Source organism: Lepidochelys olivacea (genome assembly GCF_965140295.1).
Source record: "Lepidochelys olivacea isolate rLepOli2 genome assembly, chromosome: 2".
NCBI lineage: Eukaryota > Metazoa > Chordata > Testudines > Cheloniidae > Lepidochelys > Lepidochelys olivacea.
In genome coordinates, this window is record NC_140412.1 from 133512474 (window position 1) to 133538773 (window position 26300).

Genomic DNA, 26300 nt, shown 5'->3' on the forward strand with positions numbered 1-26300 from the left:
GAAATCTTTTCTAGTTGTGGTTGAGTCTGATTCTACAGACGTCACTTAAAACTTTCTTGGATCTCTTGTATTAGTCATGTTTTTAAACAATTTACTCTGAGCCCAAACATTAATTCTATTGCAGCTCTGCCAGCTTAAGCACTGGAATGTGCTCAACTTTTACTAAAGCTGGATGATCCTGAATCAGAATAAAGCTATATGGCTATAATAATAGTTAAGTGCCATATTACAGGGGTTACTTAAGGCTTTCTAATTATTTCTGCAAAAGCTGTCTGATATTTACATCCAACCAATTAATCATATTAATTCAAACAGGTCTTTTTTGTTTGCAAGGTGCTGGGTGAGGGCACTCAGCATGTTGTAAGCATGGTTTATAATCTGGGAAAATGAACAGCGCACATACAGGGGTAAAGAATAGAATCTAAAAGTGCCCTGCCAGGTTAAAAATCACAGAGCTTCATCCATTGCCTATTGAAGTCAATGGAAAGATTATCATAGACTCATTGGCATGGCTGGTATTAGGGGGTAGGAAACAGGGCAATTGCCCAGAGCCCCACACTATAGGGAGCCTCACGAAGCTAAGTTACATCATCTTTACAGAGTTACTGTGGGTAAATGTAATGCGAATATTACAATAATTTAATCTCTAAAAGTACGGTGGGGGTGGGGGGGAGAATTACACTGAAGCAGAGGTTTTGAAAGTGTGGGGTATGCCTCTTCAGGGGGTGGGGAGGAAAGTTTGCAGGGTAGGGGTGAGCGGCAACAACAAGTGGCTCAGTCTTCAGCCCTGGGCAGCAGGGCTTGAGCTTCAGCTTGAGCATAGTTGGGGCCCACTCCTTAGTTTCTGCCCTGGGCTCCAGCGAGTCAAACTCCAACCCTGCATATTGTTGTTGGATTTGGCAACAGATCAGTTTCTTTATCGGTGCTACTATTAACACCTTGGATGTTTTAAACTGAAAAAAAAAAACAATTAAAAGTCCAAAATAGTTTCCACTCTCTAATGTACTTTGTTTATTTTTAGCCTTGCTTTCAGCTTGGAACATGTCAATCATTGTAATCCATTTTGCTTTCAGATTTGAAGTTGCTGCTATGTTTGAATTGCAAATACCGCAGGATAATACTCATTGCTGTAACAACTATTTCTATTGGTACTTTTTAAAAAATGCAATGTTTCTGTTGGTCTTAGGCTTTGTAAAACCTCATTTTACAAAATTTTAATGTCAACCACATTGGAGTTAACTGTGTCCTGTAAACTCCTCTATACACTGTCATACGAAAGAATAATGAAGGAAACTTTAAAAATCTAGAGGAGAATAGCAAATTGTGCTGCATAAGGTAATTGTTTTGGGATTGCAGTGTACTCGGGATCTTGTACTTGCCATTCATATAAAAGAGCACAATGCATTCTGAGGAACATTAAAAGCAGCATTGCAAGTATTAGGATATTCTTACTTTTCCAAAGTCACCAAATATATATATATTTTTTTAACAAAAGAGAAATGTCAAAAGTATAATATTATATTGAATTAGGTTACAAATACCTCCTTAGCAAGTGTTACCATTAGAGATTGTTACATTTTTCTTTGAATAAACAAAAGGGATCAAATCTTTTATTCGTATTTTTCAAATAAACTATGCCGTTTGCCATGGTGATGGGTTATTGCATTCCTCATCACTCCTGAAACACAGTGGGATATTTGCATGTAACCCCATATATTGTATGCGCTGATGAAATATAACCATTTAAAGGCACTTCACATTTAAAAATAGGATATGCTCTAACAGTATTAGTGAGGTCGATGTATGTCAGCAATGCTATAGTAACTTTAATTTCACCCAAATCACCATTGTTCTGAAATGGAACCAGGGCTTCTTAGATGAATCAATGACCAAAATATAATAATTTGTGAAACCATTTGTGAACCATTCACAAATATATATAAATGATCAAAGTGATTAAAACAGTGAATTGCACATACATGGATCCATGATCACAGCAGGGGTTATTATGGTTGCTTATTACTGATGTGGAAGAAAATAAAGGCAAGAATACGCATAGCCACCCTTAGGCACATGTATGTGTATATGCATGTGCAGCAATCATTCTTTCCCAAATGAATTCATTATTGGCTGTTATGGTGACAAGCTGCCTTGCTTTAGACAATTCTCATAGATGCCTTCAGAAAAATTGTAAGAATGGCTTTTGGGGACAAGGTACCATCCAGTTGTAAGATACAGATATTTTAGGCCTGGATCTAGAAAGGAAGTTTAAGGGAGAAACTGATCATTTTTTAAAAAAACATTTAGGGATACCTTAGACCCTCTTTAAAGTTTAATATCCTCTGTATCCTTCCTTCTCGGCACAGCCAATTTGTAGGCCCACCCCACTTATTATATTTTAATTTTAGGGTTTCCCCAACTTGGTTCTATTTCCCCTGTGCTGGTTGGAATATAAATCATTTGTATGCAGTTAGGGATGAACTCAGTGATGAGCTGCCAAAATCTTAACAACGGGTTCCCTCCTCACCCCACGAGGGGGTCGTTGCCCACCCCCGCCCTCTGGGACTCCTGTGTTCCTTCAGACTCTAGTTTTGTGAAAGAATAGTAGTTTATAGAGAGTGCTTTCATCCAAGGATGTTAACATGCTTTACACTCAGTAATTAATTAATCTTCACAATATCCTTAAGCATGAGGAAAGCATTATTGGACCCATTTTACAGATTGGGAAATGAAGGTTAAGTGATGTGTCCAAGGTCACACAGTGAAGATGGAGGAGCCAGAAATTAGTAGCGTTCTCACTCCTGTGCTTTAACCAGAAATCCAGACTCTGACTTGAACTGAAACCACTGATTCATAATCATATTTCAATTCACTTATTAATTACACACACACTCAGTTACTATTATTGATAAAGGATGTCAATAATAATAATTAATGCACTCTCATTAGGCCTGATCTGAGCTTGCTGAAGTCAGTCTGAGTCTTTCCTTTGATTTCAATGGGATTTGGAACAGGCGCATTAGGCCAGATTTTTAAAGGTATTTAGATGCTTAAAAATGGTGTGACGAAGCGGGACTGTTCTTACTGTTTCCTCTGAATAGGGTTGGGGTGCCTCAGTTTCCCCTATGCAGTTCTTAAGTATCTAGGTGGTGGGATAAGGGTGTATGATCATTGCAGAGCCCTAGAGGGCAGGTGTGTGCAGGGTCTGTACACAGAGAATAGCCGACACCCTGTTTCCTGGCAACTGATGGCCTGGGCCCTTCCCCCCTGCAAGGTGAGAGCTAAAGGGTTGGAGAACAAAGGAATTAGGTGACCTCCTGGCCCGGGAAAGGGACAAAGCCCAGAAGAGGAGGGGCTGGAGGCAGTTTCAGTTTGGGGCTGGCTGGGGACAAAGCGTGAAGTGCAGACGTAGTTGTCTGGCTCCTGCCCCCCAACTCCGCAGTCAGACGGGACTCTCAGCCAGCCAGTAAAACAGAAGGTTTATTAGACGACAGGAACATGGTCTAACACAGAGCTTGCAGGTGCAGAGAACAGGACCCCTCAGCTGGGTCCATTTTGGGGGGCAGTGAGCCAGACAACTACGTCTGCACTTCACGCCTCATCTCCAGCCAGCCTCTAACTGAAACTGCCTCCAGCCCCTCCTCTTCTGGGCTTTGTCCCTTTCCCGGGCCAGGAGGTCACCTGATTCCTTTGTTCTCCAACCCTTTAGCTCTCTTGCAGGGGGGAAGGGCCCAGGTCATCAGTTGCCAGGAAACAGGGTGTCGGCCATTCTCTGTGTCCAGACCCCTGCACACACCTGCCCTCTAGGGCTCTGCAATGATCATACACCCTTATTCCACCACCTAGATACTTAAGAACTGCATAGGGGAAACTGAGGCATCTCCACACTATTCAGAGGAAACAATAAGAACAGTCCCGCTTCATCACAGATGGGTACCAAGTACTTTTGAAGATCCCAATAGAAGCCTATCTGCCTCTTTAGGAACCTAAACAATTTAAAAAATCGGATCCATTGTAAATGATAAATCAAGCGTGGTCTGATCAATTGACGGCAACTGCAAGGGAAATATTTATTGTAGTTAACCTAGCAATAGATTGGTTCAAATCTGATTTATTTGGATCTATGGTCTATCATGCATAATTAGAACAAATTCCAGGATAGAAATACAATCATAAGCTCACAGGTGTTGAAGCAGAAAAACACTAAATTTTCAAATAGTGGCTGACCATTATTATTAATTACTTATTTGAACTGCTCTAGCAAATGATAACATTTAATGCTGACCTTTATGAATACTCTATATCTTTGTGCTTACAATGACTGAGTGTACACATAGAAATTCCCATTTGTGTGCACAAATGCAGGATTTATGCACGATAATGTTGCATATGCATTTTGGAAAATGTCTAGCTACTCCCCCTCCCCCCCAGCCCGGCCCCACGCATATGCATAAGATTGTACCCTGCAGGGGGAAAAACAAAACTGTAGTGCACATGTAAAATCATTTCCCTTGGTCATTTGTGGCATTTTTAAACTCCTCTGGTTAGAATTATAAGATGTTTTTGATTGTTCAAATATGTAAAAGTGGCATGCGCCATAATGTATAGCTATGGGTTTGAGTTGTAGGTCTTAATTGGCATATGTATACTCTTGGGAACATGCCAGTTTTCACCTGGTTTTGTGTCAACACAAACCATACATCTGGCCAGGTTCACTGGAATTTGGATGGGGCATCACTCAGAAGATATATTCACCAAAGCATCTGATGAATCTGGCCTGAGGTCTCCATTTGTAACAGAACATGAAACTAGGTGAGTTCTGCATGAGCTCATTGCAAACATTTCACTCAACTTGTGTGAAAAGCCAGGAGAAAGGAGGCAGCATACAAAGCATGGAACATGAATAAATAGATTGCTTACTCTTCAAGGCATACACCAGATTTATCATATTACCTGTGGAGATAAAGTGTTGGATAGCTTTGACATACAGCTCCTACATCCCATTCACATGGTTATATCAGTTAAATGGTTATGTCAAAGTGGCACATTCAGGGTGCAGCTGTGATGCTGGGCAGCTGTGTGGATTTGAACTCCAGCAGCCACTTGTCCAGGTATTTTTAAAAGGAAAGAACACCAGGTGACCTATAAGGTGGTCAGGTCAAATGTTCCACTTCAAATGTGCTGAAGAACCTGGTCACTCTGTCTTGCAGGGTTTTATGTACCTGTGATGGCCAAGTAGAGGCTGCAGTTGGCTATTTCTGACTAGGGAAATGAAAACTCTCATATTCCATAAGTGAAAAGGTTTTGCTCGTTTGCAATATGTTTTCCACCATACTTTGATATAATTTAAAAGGTTTCTTCTACGTACAGTAGCTTGTGACATCTGACGGTCAATCCACCTCCTTGACTATTGTGTGGACAGAGGTAGTGTGCCATTCAACAGAGGATGTCTGCTGATCTGTATTCCATCCCTTCCATCCCCTTTAAAGGTGAGATGGAGATGGATAAGAGGCCTGGTAATGGAAAGTGAGCATTTCACTTCTGGGTCACCAGTTCAAATTTGAACAATATGAATGGTGACCAAATGTTGTTACCATCTCATGATTAGTGGTTTATGTGACATGAGCTGGTGATCTCACTCCAGTTCCATCCCAGAAAATATCCCCACAGTTGATGCTAGCCTCCTTGGCAATCTCACTGTGGGCACAATCTCAGAATCCTATTTCTTGAAGCATTTTGAGACTCCTACAGCATATTAGACTTGGCCCTGCAGATGTGTGTGTTCTTTTCAAATGATGTCAGTGTGTTTCCCAACTCCACATAATTCTTCTCCTCACTTAGCCCCTACCGCATTGCTGGTACTGAGTCCAGACTGGAACTGCTGCCCTCTGCTCATCTGATTTCCATGTGGCATTAAATTTATATGATTCTTTTTTCTTAAAGCAGATCAATCTTTCTCTCTGCTTCTCTTTAAAATAACCCCCCACCCGAATGACATTTTTTTCTTTTAAAGATATTGCACATGACAATGGTACAGATACCTATTTTCTCCTATTTTTCTTTGCTATAACATGCTACCATTAACAGTACATAGTTGTGGTGGCTGTCTTCTTTAGTTTTTCTTGTACTGTGACACTGATTTGAGGGGTAGTTGATGGGAGTTGAGTTGATGTTCTTATTCATACTCCAACATCTCTACCACATCAGAATAATCAGAGACCACATTTAAATGTGCAGGCTACCTCATCTCCCAGTACACTTCCTCTTTCCACTCTTGAACAACAGGAATGGGCAGAAGAGAGGACAGTTGTGTTACAATCAAAATATTTTCACAATGATTTATTTATATTGCAATAGCATCCCAGAGATCCACTGAGGGTCAGGACCCCAATATGTTAGATGGTGTACAAACACAAAGTGAGATTCTCTGCCTCAGTGAGCTGACAGCATACATGAAATTGAGAGAGGGTGTCATCTGGAAAGTAATAATATGAATGATAACAAAGAGTAATTAACGATATTTTATAGTCAAAGTTTTGTTAGAGGAACAATCCAAGGGAAGAGAAGGATCGATAATTGCTAAGGGAAAAGGGACCAATGGTTAGATTAAGTGTCTTGGTGCTTTTGGGTGACTTCAACTTTCCAGTTATTTACAAAGGAAAATGTGTACTGAAGCAAAAGTCCTTGGTACATATATTTTAAAAATGATAAAGGATACCTTCAAAACACTCAAATCACTCAAAACTTGAAAAAGACACAAAGAGGAAATGTCCATCAGAGATCTGATTCCAACAGAGATTTTATTAAAAAGTGGAGGACACCTGGAAGTTGTGGTCATGAACTAACTAGTTCATGAATACTGAGCTGGTACAACCCCTTTGAAGTCAATGGAGTAACATCAATACAGATCCACTTATTGAGCTTAGCACAATAAAAGATGAAACCATGGGCAGTGACATAGAAATGGTCCATTTAATAGTTTGATTAAGAGATGGTGAGTCAGGAATCCAGGACTGTATTCTAGATCTAGGTGAATCACTGATTTTTCTGGTTGGTCACAGTTCTCAAATATTGAACAAATATTTCAATTCAGGTTGGACCAAATCTGAAAAAAAAATCAGAATATTTTGAGAATCAAAAAAAGGCCATGTCAGGTCTGTTTCTGAGTGCGGACATGAACCTGGATCTCCCACCTCCCGGTGAGTACTCGAGCCAGTGGTCTGGAGGCTAGGGGGGAGGGAGGGAAACCATCCTCTTTCTCTTCTGGCCATACTGTGAATGGCCAAACAATTCATGTCAAATTTGCAAATATTTTTGGGTTCACCAAAACTGCATTTTCTGTCAAATAAAAAAGTCATCCAAAAAAACTTTCCCAGCTTTACTCTAGTCCCAACTCTTGCCATTAACTCAGTGTCTGATCTTGAGCAAGTGGCTTAACCTACTTAGGTTTCCATAACATTTTTCTGATGCTTAATTAATTTGGCCCCAAATGTTCAAAACTGAGTGCTTAAAATTAAGATCTTAAATCCGTATTTAAATATATATGAAATACAAGTAGACTAATAAATGGATTGCAGCCAGAGTCTTCCATGGGATTTGTGGGAATGAGCACTGTTAAAAATGGGGCCATTTAGAATTAGGTGCCTAAATATTGAGTTAGGAACCTACCTTTAGGTCTCCAGGTTTAAAAAATATTTGCCTCAATATTTGTTAAGAGCAACTAGGATGAAAGTTGCTATATAATTGCCATTATTTCATATGTCATAAACTTCAAAAGAATGTGTTCTTACTGAAACACATACCACAGAGGGCCTAGAAATAGGTGGTTAGAAATGATAAAAACTGAAGAGATACATTGCAGCAAGGAGGTGACACCTTAAGACATAATACGAGGTGCCTGTTCTGGGAAATGTTCATAGCCTTGAGAATGTAGGACACCAACATAAATCTAGCTTTGTCAGTAGCATTCAAAAGTCATTAACATTTGATACCTACCCAGTGGCCTATATAAATAAGATGGAGTCTCAGTCCTGTCTCTAGGGAACACATTTTCTCTATCAAAGACCACCACAAACTCGTATCAAATGGCTCACTTCTCTTTAGTCTCACCAAAGTGGTTATGTGTCAAATGGATAGAAAATGTAATCTAGGACCTGATATAGTGCCCCACTGAAGTCAAGGAGTCTTTTAATTTACTTTAATGGAGTTTGAATCAAGTCTTAAAGGCTTGATCCAAAGGTTACTGAAGTTGATGAGTCTCCCATTTACTTCAGTGGGAATTGGATGGGACCCTAGGAGCCAAAATCAAGGGGGGAAAAGGTTTGTGTTTTGTAACATATCACATACACATATGCACTTTACATTTAAAGAGAAAGCAGAAGAGAAGTTATCTAAGGAACAATTATGTAACAAAATTATTGCAATCTAGAACAGAATCACTGTAAAGGTTTGATCCTGCAAAATTCTGAGCACTCTGTCCTTGATCCAGCAAAGCACTTATTAATGGGTTTAAAGTTAAGCGTGTACTTAAGGACTTTGCTGGAACAGGGCCAGAGTGCTTGGTACTTTGCAGGATTGTGCTCCAAGATGATACAAAATATTAGTTAGTTAACTCTAATGAATAGAAATATTCAAGACCAGGCTGCATACATCTTAGATTCCTGTAATCACCAATGAAAGACCTTTAGGACCCAGAATTTAACAAATAGAAATCAAGTAATGTGCTCAAGAAGTGGAGGAAGACGTACAGTTTATTCTTTTAAAGAGAAAAAGGATGTCCTGAAAAATTAATCTGAACTGTTTTAGCCTAACTTCTTGCATAGGGAAAATGCTTGTAAACATAATGAAGGTCCATTTGCATGCATTTGTTCAGAGAAAATCATTATATGGCAGGCCCTAGAAGGCTAGGAAGAAAAGATTGTGCCAAGCTGAGCCCCTTGTTTGATATGGTAAGAGTCTGAGCAATTAGAGATGAATTTGGTTGACATGATAGTGGCCTAAATTTTCAAAAGTAACTAGTGATTTTCGTTGCCGAAAGCTTAGGGTGCCCAACTTCAGACATCTTAAAGAGGCCCCATTTTCAGAGGATGGGCACTCAGCACTTTATGAAAAATCAGGCCCCTTACAAGTGTCTCCAGTTGAAATAAGGGAGACACCCAAAATCATTAGTCATATTTGAAAATCTTGGCTAATAGGTCCTGTTCTGTCCTCAGTTGCAGGAGTATAACATCCTTTGAGGCAAGTGAGCACCACACCATTATTTGAAGGTAAAATTGTCCCCAATTGATCTGGATTTGGAAGCCAATTTTGAAGCTGTACTGAGACAAAAACCTGCACTGACTAACATGCAGGTATTGCCTCTGCAAAGCCTTTTAGACTAGGTAATTTAACAAAATTCACATCTCAGTGCTACACAGAAAATTAATCGAGAAGCTAGACATGTATTTTCTGATGGTAAAATAAAATAATGGCATGGAATGAGTCTGCAGATAGGATTCAAAAGCCACTATAAGTGAGACTATGGTTTATGAAAAAGGGTTAAGAGAAATGGATTTTTTTTGACCGATAGAAATGCTGCTGTGGAATTGATAGTGGAACAATTTGGCTGATGAATTGCTGTGCTCATGGCAAACAGCACAGAAATTATACAAATCAAAATCAAATAAATGAGTGGGTGGATAATATTAGGTAGGATGTCTCATGCTTGCTGATGTAGAATGGGTGTAAAAGATGCAGCGGTAAGCCTGGTGAAACATCAGATCCTTTTCAGCCTTATTATATATGAACCTGAGACCTCTTATGTCTTTGAAATTTGCCTATCACTTTGTGACAGATGCAGCACCTGACCCTTTTTAAGAAGATGCAGTTCATCTGTGGGTAATACTGGGTCAGGATAATTAACCCAGATGTCCATCTGATGCATATTGAATTATGAACCTGCTTTCTAAGGAGCTGCTTGCCCTTACTTGGTCTGTACTGTCCAGAGCCATATATTATTTCCATTCCACATGCTCTGAAGTGAACTGCTGTTTAACTAAATTACTAAAAGCTGGGAATTATGAAGCAGCCATATAAATGATTCAGCCAATCAGGCTTAAAGAAGAATGCAAAAGTAAGTCATTATATTTCTCAGCCATTAATCATCTCCACCTCTGACATTCATGGAAATCTTTAGCATTGCAGCTGAGCTTGTACCTAAGAAATCCTGACATCAGAAAGTTATGACTTTCTTCATGACTTGGGTAAACCACAGAAAGGTTTAGCCATTTAAGACAGTGCCTATTTATATGAAAGATTTAAACAAATGAACCAAAATTCCTTTGTTTAAAATCCAGTTAATATAAAGGTGTTCTGTGACAACAATACACCTAACTACCACATCCTTTACCAATCTCAACAACTTGAAAACAAAGATATTAATGGGTAAAGACATTATAAATCTTACAATGCCCACATAATAAACAAACACATAGATTTAAATATGAAGATATAAAGTATAAGGAAATGCATATTGCATCACATCAATCTTAACTCTGACCAGTGCATTAGTGAGTTATTTAGGCATTACTCTTGACTTCAGTGTCTAAATTTTTAAAGGAGATACTATTACATATTTAAATACTGATAGTATTTTGCATTTGTCAAGTGGCAATAGAATATTTTTTGGTAAAGTACTTATAAGTGCTGTTTCTTGAGACTAATGTATACGTAATTTAAAAGAAAAATGTAATATTGATTGTAGTAAAAATTTTGTACGTATGTCGCCTTAGATTAGAGGCTGGTAAGATCAATAATTTATATATTGTGTCAGGGTTGGGCCAGATGGCTCTAGGAGAGTAATTTTTTCTTTTAAAGCAAAAGATATTTTTATTTGCATAACACACTTACAAAGTAAAAACAACAGCACATGCAATGTGTAACACAGCAACCAATCACAATTGTTTTCTCATTAGCTTCAGGGGAGGGAAGTGTTCAAGCTGCCTGCTCCCAGAGCGGGGGGCTTCCTCGACTCATGTGGTCTTCCACCCTTCCAAGTTACCTGGTGGCCCAGAGCGAGGGGGCTTCATTGACTCTCGTGGTCTTCCACCCCCTCGAGTTACCTAGCGCCACGCCAGAGTGTCACCAACAATTCCCTCCTCTGAAAGCACCCAACAAGCGGGGCAGGCTGTGGGGTGGACAATCTGGGAGAGGGGCACGTGCAGCCACATGTGAAAGGACCCCTCTAAGGTGGTGGTGTCCGCAGCAGCAATGGCTGGGGCTGGGGTCCCTTACTCTCTCCCACAAAGGGACCCGGATGGGGACACCGAGCAGAGAACTTCAGACAGCGCCCACCGCTCCTCAGAAGCATCAAGGGAGTCGGTGGACGCCGCCTAGAGGAACTCCGCCCGGATACGTGAACGGACCGAGGATCGGAAAATGGCCCCACAGTCACAGGAAACTCCATCGGCCAACCTCCTCTCTCTGCTTTTATAGATGGTCATTTTAGCCAGGGCCAGGAGGAGGTTAACTAGGAGATCCCGCAACTTCGTGAGGCCACGGATGGGGAGTGCATAAATAAAAAGGTGAGGGGAAAAATGCAACCAAAAACATAATAGGAGATTTGTGAGGAGCTGGAACAGGGGCTGCAGCCTGGCGCACTCCAAATATACGTGCACCAGGGTTTTCTTCACACCACAAAAGGGACAAGTATCTGGGATGGGGGTGAACCGCGCCAAGTATGTGCCCGTGCTCACAGCTCCGTGAAGGAGCCGCCAACTGATGTCCCCGACGGGCCTCGGAACCAAGGTGGAATATAGGCTGGCCCACCGGGGCTGCTCTCCCTCCAAAGGTGGCTGCAGGTCTCGACACTTTGTTGGGGCGGGTCACTAGGGTGAGGGTGTGGAGCACGAGCGTGTATAGATGTTTCCTTGGCGCGGTTTGGAAGCGTACTGGCTGCAGTTCATGCAGCTGGCTCACAGTGAAAGGGTGGAGGGGGGTCAATTGGATCTGCGGGGCAGGGGTCCAATTAAAAAGTCCGGCGGGCCTGGGGTAGACGGTGGGCGAGGTGTGCCCTCGAGCAGGACTCGGTCGAGGTAAGCTCGAGCAGCGGGCGGCAAAGCGGCCTTCACCTCCTGAAGTACATGCTGGGGGGTATGAGGTCTGGAGAGCCCCATGCGCCAAGCGAGCATCAGGGGATCCAGCCAGTCTCCCCGGTCATAGTCCAGGAGGTCTCCGACTCTTGTGACTTCTGCCAGGATAAGCTCTGGTGCACCGAGCGGGACTCCGCCACCTGCACATGGAGCTTGGGGGTTGTGTAGCAGGGGCTCCGCGAGGAGATCTACCCCCTCGGTGGCCACCACAGACCTGGTCGTTAAAAACAGTTTCCAAGTCTGGAGGAGGTCCTGGTAGAAGACCGGCAACCCGGAGAGGTCTCGCGGAAGACCTCCCGGACGGAGATAAAGGAGCTGCCGGGCATACTGGAGCCCGTGGATGCGGCGCAGGATGGCGTGCGCCAGTGTGCTCCACGCCGAACTGCCTGCACCCTAGAGGAGCCTCTGTAGGGTCTGGAGGCGGAAGACACAGACCTGAGTGTGTAGACACTTCAGGCCCTGTCCTCCTTCCCTCAGGGTAGATGAAGAACCCCTACAGGGGCCCAGTGTGTTCCTGACCAAAGAACCCCAGAATCAATGTCCGGAGGTTGGTCAGAAAACCTGGGGCCAGGACCAGGGTCTTGAGCCGGTACCAGAGCATGGACAGGACTAGTTGATTAAGCACCAGCGCTCTCCCTTGGAGGGAGAGACATCGGAGTAGTCCCGTCCATTTCCGGATCCGCTCTATCACCCCGCCCTCTAAATTTTCCCAGTTCTCCGGCAGAGAGGGATGCTTCAGGGGAGGTACGCCTGAGGTAAAAGCCAAGGTAGAGCAGCAGACCCGCACTCCACCGGATGGTCTGAAGCGCGGGTGGGAGGGAGCTCGCCTGCCGCCAGTCTCCTACCGCCAAGCCAGAGCTCTTGACCCAGTTGACCTGGGTGGAGGAGGCTGCCGAATAGATGGCCTGGCAAGCCTCCACCCGCGCCAAGTCGCCAGGGTCCTGGATCAAGAGGAGCACATCATCAGCGTACGCCGACAGGACCAGCCGCAGCTCCGGCTCCCGCAGCACCAACCCTGTCAACCTCCTGCGGAGGAGACAGAGGAAGGGCTCGATCACCAGAGCATACAGCTGGCCTGAGAGGGTGTACCCCGCTGTACTCCTCGCCCGAAGCTGACTGGTTCGGTCAGGGTCCAGTTGAGCTTAACCAGACACTCTGCGGAGGCGTACAGCACCCGGAGAAAACCCACAAACTGGGGTCCAAAGCCAAACGCCTGCAGAGTGCTCAGGAGGTACCCGTGGTCCACCCTATCGAACGCCTTCTCCTGATCTAGGGACAGGAAGGCGAACGACAGACAGTCTCTATGCCCGAGTTCCAAAAGGTCCCGAACCAGAAATAGTTTATCAAAGATACTGTGGTCCGGGACGGTGTAGGTCTGGTCTGGGTGGATCACGTCCGCCAGCACAGACCCTAGCTGCAGCAAGATTGCTTTTGCTACAATTTTGTAGTCCGTGCTGAGGAGAGAGACGGGATGCCAATTTTGTAAATCGCGGAGGTCCCCCTTCTTCGGCAACAAGGCAAGCACCACTCGCCTGCACGAAAGAGGGAGGACCCCGCCCTGCAAAGACTCGGCCCACACAGTGGCTAGGTCTGGGCCAAGGATGTCCCAGAATGCGCGGTAGAACTCCACGGTCAGCCCGTCCATGCCTGGAGACTTATTGGTGGGCATATGTCAGAGGGATTCCGAGAACTCAGCCAGAGTGAGAGGCAACTCTAGCCGGTCTCAGTCGCTCGTGCTGACCATAGGGAGCTCCTCCCAAAGCACTCTGCAAGTGCTAGGGTCGGTTGGATCCGGGGAGAAAAGACTTGTGTAGAAGGCTCGGGCCCTCCCGCACATCTCCGCTGGTTCCGTGAGGGGGGTGCCGTCTTCTGCCAGGAGGCAGGTGACGTGTTTTTTGGCCCTCCTCATTTTCTCCAGGGCATAGAAGATGCGGGAGCCATGATCCATCTCCCGAAGGAGGCGGATGTGGGATCGAACAAAGGCGCCCCGGGCCCGATGGTCCTCAAGGGCCCGGAGTTCCTCCCGCTTCTCCCAGCACGCTCCCCAGAGGAGCAGGTTTTCGGGGCTGGTGGCCAGACGCCTCTACATCTCTAAGACCTTCCATTCCAACTGCTCTATCACCGCATTTTTCCGTCGGCTGGTGCCCCAGGTGTAGTCGCGCAGAAAAGCTGGGCGCGCACCTTCCCCAGGTCCCACCATCGCCGCGCCGAGGGAAAGGCATGCCGCTGCCCTCGCCAGGCCAGCCAGAATTCCCGGAAGGATGTCATGAAGCCCTCATCCTCCAACAGGCTGTTTTTAAAATGCCAATAGGCCGGCCCCGGCCTCTCCGCACAGAGAGAGGCTGTCACGGTAGCTAGGTGATTGTCAGAAAATGGGGCCAGAATGCTGGAGGAGTGGGTTGTGAGAGATGGAAGCATGATAGATAAATGCGGTCCAACCGGGAGTGGCTCGACCGATGGGCTTCCACCCAGACAAAGGTGAACGTGGAAGTATCATCCTGGTGGTGGTCAAGCCAAATGTCCACTAGGGAGTGATGTTCAACTATCTCCCGGAGGGTGTCCGCAGCGGCCGGGCACTGCTCGGTCCCCGAGCAGTCTCGCTCCTCGAGGGTGGTGTTAAAATCCCCTCCCAGGACCAGGCACTCGTGAGAATCTAAGGTGCCGAGAAAGGCAGACGCCTGCTGATAGAATTGCAGCCGCTCCGGGCCCGATGTCGGGGCATAGACATTAACGAGGTTAATCACGAGACCCTCTATACGGACACAGAGATGCAACAGGTGACCCTGCTTGGCCTCGGCGACCCCTAGCACCTTGGGCCATAGGTCGGGGAGAACAGGGTCACCACTCCAGCCTGCTGAATCGTGGAATGGCTAAAGTAGACCCTGCCCCCCCTCTCCAGCCGTCAACTATCTTCGGCGATCGGATCCGTATGTGTCTCCTGCAGGAAAATCACAGAGTACCCTCCCTCCCGAAGGAAGGAGAGCACCTGGGACCTGCAGAGAGCCATCCTACAACCCCGGGTGTTCAACGTTGCGATGGTGAGAGGTGTCATGGGGAGGGTTGTGGGGGTTCTCACTGGCAGGGACGCTCGCATCCCCCAGCGGGCCGCGCAACAGTCCTTGACCCATCCCGTAGGTGAGTAATTGGTCACAGAAGACACGGACCTGCCAGTAGGCCACGGCATCCTGCTTCCCGATCCCTTTACCTTCCCCCATGAGGGCCCTTGTGGCCCAGAGCATTTGAAAAAAATCCCCCCATTGCCGGAGAGCAAGCTGTACCTTGTTGTGGGAGCCACAGACATCCTCTAAAAACTTCTGCAGCTCTCTTTGCAGCTTATGGGGGGGTGGGGTTATGGTTTCCCGGTTGTTCCCTGGCGGGGCCCTTGGTGCAGCCCCGTGTCCACTAAAATGGACAAAGCAGGGTGTAGACCCCCGACAGGGTGCCTGATGGGCTGGAGCTTCTAGGCCCGCCTCAAGCTCTGGGGCGACAGAGGGAAAATAGCAGCCGCTAATGGGTCAGGGCAGAAGAACGCAAAGGCCACTCCCTGCGGGTCATCGGTTGGAAAAGGGAAGGAGACAGCCCCGGGGGTGGCAATAACATCGCAGGAGGTAGACTGGATAGGGGTAGGGGCAGGGGCAGAGGCGAGGTTCTGGGTTTCAGGAGGCAAGCAGCTGGATGGTGGTGCCTCCCAGTCAGGCTCAAGGGTTAAGGGGGTGGGGAGGGAGCTCTCAGTGACACTGGGCACGCGCTCTGTGGTGAATTTAGCGGCCACAGCATCAGGAGGTGGATTATCTTCTGTTGGGCCTCCACCCGGGAAGGAAATCAACTGCTCCGCACCAATGGGGGGTGCCCCTGGCGGCTCGTTTCCGGCCAAGTGGCACCGGCTGTCACCTGAGCAGGCTCGGTGGTCGTCAGCGGGGTGCCATCAGCGGCCGGGTCAATGGAGGAGTCCAGGGGCTCCTCGGAGGTGGGAGCAGAAGCAGCAGTTACAGGGAGGGAGCATGGGGAAAAGACGGGTGGAGTGAGGTCGCCCAAATCGAGGTTTGCTGGCAAAAGGTCATCCTCCCCCTGGGCGACCGGGGTCAGATCTAGGGCCTCGATCTCCTCAAACATGGAGGAGAGGACACTTTCCGTTGCCCCGGGGTTCTCCCTGCTGGCACCCACCACGATGGTTGCCTCGAGGTTCACGGGGGCTTTGGGTAGTGTCAGGACAGAAGGGGTTTCCTCGAGGGTCTCGGAGGGGAGGGTCTCCTGTGGAGGGGAGACACTACCTTATGGTGCTACCACGTCTTTCCCGGCTGACACCGGTGGATGGGATGCACTCGTGGGCAAAGCGGAAGGTTTGGCATCGGTGCCTCCCTTCCTGGTCTTCCAGGGGGCCTCTGCCTTGAGTAGATGAGATGGAGCTCGAGCCTCCTGCTTGCCTCGCTTCCCCTGGACTAGGGCCCAGCCCTCCATGGCATCATCTGGGGGCTGGTTAGCAGGGGTCGTATCAGGGGATAAAGGCAATGGTTCAGGGGCTTGGTGGGGACGGTGGGGCGGCATAAGGGAGGGAGGATTCTCCCTGGGGCAGGCTCTCTCCCATGCCTGGTGGTATCTCTGCCACACCCTCCTTCATAGGCCCTGCCAGATTGTCAGCAGCGAGAGCGGGGCTCTCCCTCTCGTCCGGGTGTTGTAGGGGAAGTGCCCCTTGGGCCTGAGTGGGAGAAGTGGTGGTCCGAAGACGATGGGGGGCGGGTTCGGGTATCGGGCAGCTAGGGGCATTGGCAATGATGGGGCCGATGTCCTGCTGGGTCTCGGGGATCCCAGGTGCCCCTCCTTGCCGGGCTAAGGGGCAGTCCCTCGGACATGCCCTGACGCCCGGCAGAGGTAGCATCGGGCTTCCCCCGTGGAGAAATACACCCAGTAATGGGCCCCCTGGTGGGGGACTAGGAAGGACCCCTCCAGCGCCTCTCCATCATGCGCTGCTGACAGCAGTAGAAGCTGCACTTGCCAGTGGAAGGAAAAGATGTGACGGAGGGTGGGATCCTTGCAGCCCAACGGGAGAGGGCTGATGACAGAAACAGGTTTCCCCAGGGTGGACAGGGCAGGTAACAGGGCAGAACTGGGGAGAAAAGGAGGGACAGAGGTCAGGACCAGGTGGACGCCCAGGTCCTCCAGCAGCTCTAGGGGCACAAACATCCCCCCCACTCCCAGGCCACTCTCCACCGCCTCCTGGGAGGCAGCCTCCAATGCTAAGAAGAAGACGACCTTCCCATACATTTTGGAGGCCACCACAATGGCTGAGGGCCCCACCACCCTCGCCAAAGCCCGCACATAGGTCTTCACGTGGGGCGAGGCGGGCACCAGGAGGCATCGGACACCATGCTTCCTTGTCATGGTGGGGAAGGGCCCCCGGCTGCTGTTGATGGTGGCGGAGGCGGTGGGTGGGAGAGATGATGAGGTGGCAGGCTGCCACCTGGGCATACGTCCTGGGGGGTGAGGGAGGGACACCCACAGAGTCGGTGGAAGGGGCAGCGGGGAGGGACACCATGGTTGGTGGCGGAGTCTGGGGAGGCAGTGGGCATAGCAGCGGCAGAGGTCACCCCAGTGCTCCTCCATTGACCCAGCGGAGGCAGTGGCAGCTGGTTAACTGGAGTTGGGGTCAGGTAAAAAGGGACAGACCTTGGGATGGGCAGTTCGGGGGGGGGCACATGAACCACCGTACGCTTGTCCAGAGAGTCCTGTTTGGTTGGCTGGTGCTTCTAGCCCACATGGTGGAATTAGGGCGAGCAGCTAAGTCCAGAGGCAGATGTTAAACAGCCAGCAATGATGATGGAGGGGGCAGTGATGAGGATAGTAGTGTGTGTGTGTGGGGGGGCACAGATGGATCAGGGGGCAGCTCCGTGCCACACCCCCTGTGACCCTGCAAATACAGTCACGACACAGTCAAGGCCTCCCTCCACACGAGAGCACAGTTCGAAAGTTACTCAGTCTTGGGCCCCCTCCATGGTGATTTGTAGATTCCCCGGGAGGTGTTCCTCCATTAGACGGCTGTTTCCCTTCCTTGTCCGGGCTTTCTTTTTCACAGCTCCAACATTCCAGGGATGCCGGAGCAGGTGATAAGAAATTTTCTCAGCCTGAGACGGGTCCACAAACAAACAGCAAGCGTCTGGGTCCTTCCACTCCCCCCCTCCGGGGAGCGGGTCAGCAGGCCCCCCCTCTCTCAGGGGGGCGGTTTCAGCTGGAGCAGCAGCAGCGTCCAAGGGCGGGCAGGGGGGCAAACAGCCGGCCAGCAGCCGGCCAGCACTCTAGCAACAGCAGAGAAAGAAAAAATCAACAACAACAAAAAAGAAAGGTGGGGGGAGCGTCTGGCCCGGTCAGGGGGAAGCCGAAGCATGGGAAAAAAGAAAGAAAAGCCCAGGCCAGAGGGCAGCAGTAGGAGAGCAGGCTAAGTAGGTCCCTTTTCCCTGGGTAAGGTAACACGGAAAGTGTTTGTTTTTGTTTTTTTTTGAAACAGAAAAGAAGTTTATTTGTAAAACTTACAAAGAATTACCAATGAAAACAAAACAAACTATGCAACAAAACAATGCAAACAGAAGGTATAACACAGCAGCTTTCAGGAGGGAGAAGTGTTCAGGTTAGCCTGGGCCCAGAGCGGGGGGGCTTCCTCGACACTCGTGGTCTTCCACCCTCCTGAGTTACCTGGTGGCCTAGAGCGGGGGGCTTCCTCGACACTCGTGGTCTTCCACCCCCTCGAGTTACCTAGTGCCACGCCCAGTGTCACCAATCCTCCCTCTCCTGAGAGTACCCGGCAAGATGGGCATGGCTGCAGGGTGGGCGGTTTAGGGGTGGGGGGAGGTAGACACCCATGTATTATAGGACCCCTCCTAGATGACAGTAATGATGGTATCCACAGCGGCAACGGCTGGGGCTGGCGTCTCTCGCTCTTCCCCTCAATCAAAGGGTCAGACGGAGGGAACCGGACGGGGTCACCGAGCAGAGAACCCCAGATAGCGCCCACCGCTCCTCGAAGGCTTCAAGGGAGTCGGTGGACGCCGCCCAGAGGAACTCCGCCCGGATACGTGAATGTACTGAGGATCGGTAAAAGGCCCTACAATCGCAGGACGCTTCATGGGCCATCCTCCCCTCTCTGGTTTTATAAATGGCTGTTTTAGCCAAGGCTAGGAGGAGGTTAACCAGGAGGTCTCGCGATTTTGTGGGGCCACGGATGGGAAGTGTAAAGATAAAAAGGTGAGGGGAGAAATGAAGCCAAAAGCGCAATAGAATATTTGTGAGGAGCCGGAAAAGGGGCTGCAATCTGGCACACTCCAAATATACGTGCGCCAGGGTTTCCCTCACATTACAAAAAGGGCAAGTATCCGGGATGGGGGTAAACCGTGTCAGAAACACGCCCGTGCTCACAGCTCCATGAAGGAGCCGCCAACTGATGACCCCAACGGGCCTCGGGACCAAGGTGGAATACAGGCTGGCCCACCGAGGTTGCTCACCCTCCAAGGGTGGCAGAAGGTCCTGCCACTTTGTATCGGGGCGGGACACCAGGGTGTGGGCGTGAAGGGTGTGAAGTGTAAGTGTGTATAAATAATTCCGTGGTGCGATTTGAAAACTGACCGGCTGCAGTTCATGCAGCCGGCTTGCAGTGAAAGGGTGAGGGGTTTGTTGGGATCTATGGGGTAGGGGCCCGATGGAAAGGTCTGGCGGGCCTGGGGCAAGGGATGGGCGGGGTGCGCCCTCGCACAAGGCTCGGCTAACGTAAGCTCGAGCAGCGGGGGTCAAGGCGGCCTTCACCTCCTGAAGTACGCACCGGGGGGTACGGAGGCTGGAGAGCCCCATGCACCGAGCGAGCGTCAGGGGATCCAGCCAGTCTCTCCAGTAGTAGTCCAGGAGGTCTCCAACCCTCGTGACTTCCGCCAGGACCAACCTCTGGTGCACCGGGCGGGACTCCGCCGCCTGCACACGGAGCTGGGGGTTGTGTAGCAGGGGCTCCGTGAGGAGATCTGCTCCCACGGTGGCCGCCACGGACCTGGTTGTTCGAAACAGTTTCCAGGTCCGGAGGAGGTCCTGGTAGAAGACCGGCAGCCCGGAGAGGTCTCGCGGAAAACCCCTCGGAGAAAGATAAAAGAGCTGCTGGTCGTATCGAAGCCCTTGGAAACGGTGCAGGAAGGCGTGCGCCAGTATGCTCCACGCCGAACTACGTGCACTATAAAAGAGCCTCTGCAGGGCCTGGAGGCGGAAAACGCGGACCTGAGTGTACAGACACTTCAGGCCCTGCCCTCCTTCCTTCAGGGGGTAGATGAAGAACTCCAACAGGGGCCCAGTGCATTCCTGACCAGAAGAACTCTAGAATCAATCTCCGGAGCTGGGTCAGGAAACCCGGGGCCGGGGCCAGGGTGTTGAGCCGGTACCAGAGCGTGGACAGGACTAGTTGGTTAAGCACCAGTGCTCTCCCTCGGAGGGAGAGACATCGGAGTAGCCGTGTCCATTTCCGGATCCTCTCTATCACCCCACCCTCTAAATTTTGCCAGTTCTCCGGCGGGGAAGGGTGCGTGGCGGAAAGGTAAACGCCGAGATAGAGCAGTGGACCCGCACTCCACCAGATGGTCTGAAGCACAGGTGGGAGGGAGCTCACCTGCCGCCAGTCCCCCACCGCCAAGCCAGAGCTCTTGACCCAGTTGACTCGGGCGGAGGAGGCTGCCGAATAGATGGCCTGGCATGCCTTCACTCGCGCCAAGTCGCCCGGGTCCTGGACCACGAGGAGTACGTCATCGGCGTACGCCGACAGGACCAGGCGCAGCTCTGGCTCCCATAGCACCAACCCTGTCATCCTCCTGCAGAGGAGACGGAGGAAAGGCTCGATCGCCAGAGCGTACAACTGGCCCGAGAGGGGGCACCCCTGCCGCACTCCTCGCCCGAAGCTGACCGTTCAGTCAGGGTCCAGTTGAGCCTAACCAAACACCCCGCGGAGGCATACAGTACCCGGAGAAAACTCACAAACTGAGGTCCGAATCCAAATGCCTGCAGAGTGTTCAGGAGGTACCCATGGTCTACTCTATCGAACGCCTTCTCCTGATCAAGAGACAGGAGGGCGAACGACCGACCATCTCTCTGCCCGAGTTCCAAAAGGTCTCGGACTAGAAAGAGGTTGTCAAAAATGCTGCGACCCGGGACAGTATAGGTCTGGTCTGGGTGGATCACGTCCGCCATCACGGACCCTAGCCGCAGCGAGATTGCTTTTGCTACGATTTTGTAATCCGTGCTAAGGAGTGAGACGGGACGCCAGTTTCGTAAATCGCGGAGCTCCCCCTTCTTCGGCAGCAAGGTGAGCACCGCTCGGCTGCACGACAGAGGGAGGACCTCGCTCTGCAAGGACTCAGCCCAGACAGTGATGAGATCTGGGCCGAAGATGTCCCGGAATGGGCGGTAAAACTCCACGGTCAGCCCGTCCATGCCCGGAGATTTATTGGTGGGCATGCGATGGAGGGCTTCCGAGAACTCAGCTAGGGTGAGAGGCAGCTCTAGTCGGTCTCGGTCTAGACTCACGCTGACCATGGGGAGTTCCTCCCAGAGCACCCTGCAAGCGCCAGGATCGGTCGGATCCGGGGAGAAAAGGCTTGTGTAGAAGTTACGGGCCCTCCCACACATCTCTCCCGGATCCGTGAGCGGGGTGCCGTCTTCCGCAAGAAGACAGGTGATGTGTTTCTTGGCCCCCCTCGTTTTCTCCAGGGCATAGAAGAAGTGGGAGCCGCGGTCCATCTACCGAAGGAGGCGGATGCGGGACCGAACGAAGGCACCTCGGGCCTGGTGGTCCTCGAGGGCCCGGAGCTCCTCCCACTTCTCCCGGCACGCTCCGCAGAGGGACGGGTCCTCGGGACTGGCGGCCAGGCGCCTCTCCATCTCTAAGACCTCCCGTTCCAACTGCTCTATCGTCGTATTTCGCCGTCGGCTGGTGCCCTGAGTGTAGTCACGGCAGAAGAGCTTGGCGCGCACCTTCCCGAGATCCCACCATCACCGCACCGAGGGAAAGGCACACCACTGCTCTCGCCAGGCCAGCCAAAACTCCCGGAAGGACGTCACAAAGCTCTCGTCCTCCAACAGGTTGTTGTTAAAGTGCCAATAGGTCGGCCCCGGTCTCTCTGCACGGAGGGAGACCGTTATGGTGACTAAATGATGGTCGGAGAATGGGGCCGGCCGAATGGCGGAGGAGTGGGCCTGTGAAAGATGGAAACGGGATCAGTAAATACGGTCCAACCGAGAGTGGTGTGACCGATGGGCCTCCACCCGGACAAAAGTGAACGTGGAAGTGTCATCTGGGTGATGGTCACGCCAGACGTCCACTAGGGAGTGATGTTCAACTATCCCTCGGAGAATGTTCGCGGCGGCCGGGCTCGGCTCGGCCCCTGAGCAGTCCTGTTCCTCGAGGGTGGTGTTAAAGTCCCCTCCCAGGACCAAGCACTCGTGCAAATCTAGGGTGCCGAGAAAGTCGGACACCCGCTGATAGAATTGTGGCCGCTTTGAGCTCGTTTGCAAGGCATAGATGTTAACAAGGTTGACCACGAGCCCCTCCATATGAACTCGAAGGTGCAGCAGGTGGCCCGGCACGGCCTCAGTGACCCCTAGCACCTCGGGCCGTAGGTTGGGGGAGAACAGGGTCGCCACTCCAGCTTGCCAAGTCGTGAAGTGGCTAAAGTATACCCCGTCCCCCCACTCCAGCAGCCACCTGTCCTCGGCAGCTGGGTCCGTATGGGTCTCCTGCAGGAAAACTACAGAGTACCCCCCTTCCCGAAGGTAAGAGAGCACCTGGGACCTGCGGAGAGCCATCCTACAGCCCCTGGTATTCAGGGTTGTAATAATAAGAGGCGTCATGCGGAGGCCTGGGGGGGTGGGGGTTTCTTGTTGGTGGGGGTGTTCGTGGCCTCCAGCGGGTTGCGCAGCAACCCGTGACCCATCCCGTGGATCAGTAGATCGTGTCGGAAGCCGCGGACTCGCTCGTAGGCCGCAGCACCACGCTTTCCTTGCCCCCTGGCCTCCTGTATAAGGGCCCTTGTGGCCTGGAGGATTTGGTCAAAGTCCCCCCAGAGCTGAAGAGCCAGCTGTACCCTATTGCGGGCGCCACGGGTGTGCTCTAGGAACTTCCGTAGTGCATGCCGCAGCTCATGGAGGGGTGGGGTTACGATTTCCGGGGTATTCCCTGGTGGGGCTTTTAATGCAGCCTTGTGGTCCGCTAAGGCGGGTAGACAGGGTGCGGACCACCGACGGGGCGTCTGACAGGCTGGGGTTATTAAATCCATTTCACGCCTTGGGGTGGAAGGGGATGGCAGGGAAAAAATTGCAACTCCTAATGGGTCGCGACTAGAAAGTGCAAAGACTGCTCCCTGGGGGGAATTTGCAAAAGGCGGGAAAGAAATAACCCCAGGGGTGGCATTAGCATTGCAGGAGGAGGGGAATTGGGCAGGGACAGGGGTGGGGGCGGGGGTAGAGGTAAGGCTCTGGACGAGCCTTCATGAGGCGAGCAGCTAAAAGAAGGTGCCTCCTGAGCAGAGTCAAGGGTTAAGGGATAAGGGAGGGGGCTCCCAGTGATGCTAGGCGCTGGCTCCGTGGTGGTCTTGGCAGCTATGGCATCAGGTGGTGGACCACCTTCTGCGGTGCGCTCGCCCGGGAAGGCAATTAGCGGGAGGGAGCATGGGGAAAGGGGGGCTGGGGTGAGGCTACCGAGATCGAGGCCAGCCGGCAGTAGATCATCTTCTCCCTGGGTGACCAGGGTCAAATCTAGGGCCTCAATCTCCGCATACACGGAGGAGAGGCCAACTCCTGCTACCCCAGGGGCCTCTCCTCTAGGGCCCGCCTCAACGGTCGCCTCGGGGTTCGCGGGGGGTTCGGGTGGTATGCAGGCAGAAGGAGCTTCCTCAGGGGTCTCGGAGGGGAGGGTATCTCGTGGAGGGGGGATTCTGCCCTCCAATGCCAGTCTGTCTTCCCCTCCCGACACCAGCGGATGGATCTCACTCGTGGCCGTAGCGGAAGGCTCGATATCAGTGCCTCCCTTCCTGGTCTTCTGGGGGGGCTTCCGCATAGAATGGGTGCAGCGGGACTCGAGCCTTCCGCTTGCCTCGCTTCCCCTGGACTACGGTCCAGCCCTCCATAGCGTCGTCTGGGTGTTGGTTAGCAGGGGTCGTGTCGGGGGGCGGAGGCGATGGTTCAGGGGTTCGGGGGGGGTAACGGTAAGGCAGCATGAGGGGCGGGGGGTTCTCCTTGGGGCGGGCCCTCTCCTATACCCGGTAATATCTTTGCCACACCCTCCTCCATAGGCTCTACTGGATTGGTAATAGCAAGAGTGGGACTCCCTTGCTCGCCTGGGCGTTGTAGGGAAGGTGTTTCTTGGACCCGGATGGGAGCAGCGGTGGATCGAGTAGGAGGAGAGTTGGTTTCAGTTTCCGGGCGGCCAGGGGTGTCGGCAACGATGGGGCCGATGTCCTGCCGGGTCTCGGGGGTCTTGGGTGCCCCTCCACCCTGTACCAAAGGGCAGTGTCTGTGGACATGCCCCGCTGAGCGGCAGAGGTAGCATCGGGCCTCTCTGGTGGAGTAAAAGACCCGATAGTGGGCTCCTTGGTAGGGGAGTAGAAAAGACCCCTCGAGCACCTCTCCGTCACGCACTGCCGCCGGCGGTAGAAGCTGCACTTGCCGGCGGAACAAAAGGACGTGACGGAGGGTGGGGTCCTTGCAGCCCAACGGGAGAGGGCTGATGACAGAGACAAGTTTCCCCAGGGTGGAGAGAGCAGGTAACAGGGCGGCATTGGGTAAAAAGGGAGGAATGGAGGTGAGGACGAGGCAAACACCCAGGAACAATCAGGAACCTTCTGGAGACAATTAAGACAGGCTGATTAGAACACCTGCAGCCAATCAAGAAGCTGCTAGAATCAATTAAGGCAGGCTAATCAGGGCACCTGGGTTTTAAAAAGGAGCTCACTCAGTTTGTGGTGTGCGTGTGAAGAGCTGGGAGCGAGAGGCACTAGGATCTGAGAGTGAGAATGCGGCCTGTTGGAGGACTGAGGTGTACAAGCATTATTAGACACCAGGAGGAAGGTCCTATGGTGAGGATAAAGAAGGTGGTGGGAGGAGGCCATGGGGAAGTAGCCCAGGGAGTTGTAGCTGTCGCACAGCTGTTCCAGGAGGCACTCTAGACAGCTGCATTCCACAGGGCCCTGGGCTGGAACCCGGAGTAGCGGGCGGGCCTGAGTTCCCCCCAAATCCTCCCAACTCCTGGTCAGATACAGGAGGAGTCGACCTGGACTGTGGGTTCAGAAAAACGGCCAAGCTGAGGGCTGCTGTGAAGCTCCAAGGCGAGCAAATCTGCCAATAAGCGCAAGACCCACCAAGGTAGAGCAGGAACTTTGTCACTATATATATAGATATAGATATACTCCTTTTGCAAGGGTCTTTGTTGTGTTTGTGTTGAGATTACTATTCAAAGAATTGGATTTTGGGGGGATCAAAGTTGTGTTGAGGGTGTTGTATTTCTTTATATTTTATAGAAACAATATGTGTTTATTATGGCTCCAATTCAACAATGTATTTAAGCACATGCTTAAGTTTAAGCAGGTGAATAGTCACATTGGTTTCCTTTTCAAACATATAAAAAGGTGACATTTTTCAAATATGGCTACAATTAAATTAACCAGCTGTACTCCATTCAGTTATTTTATACCTACTCTAGTGTTTTGAGCCAAAACTTTAACTATCAGCATCTAATCTGTTTCTGGACAATATGCAAGAGTACTTTCCTGCTCAGGCAAAATTGGTAGCTGTATCCATTGCATTGAATATTCCCCCATAAGGTTAAAATAAAGAGATCCTTCTGTGTTCTATTTTGGTCCTTATAGGCCCTGATAGAATCAGCTGGAATTTTACTATTGACTTCAGTGGGAGCACGATCAGACCCTATAGGTTGGCCCAATGGGAGGTTTATAAAGAGTTCCCCAATTTATCTCCTCCCAAAACTAGTTTTAGTGTGAGCTAAAATTAACCACTTTAAACCAAGTGGTGGAAATATTGAATAACAATAGTTTAAAAGGGAGAAAAGAACAACCCCCACTGAACAACAAATTCCATAGTACTTACTCCAACACACTATAGCTTTTCTCCTTGTTCTGAAATGCTGCAACCCATCTTCTTTACTAT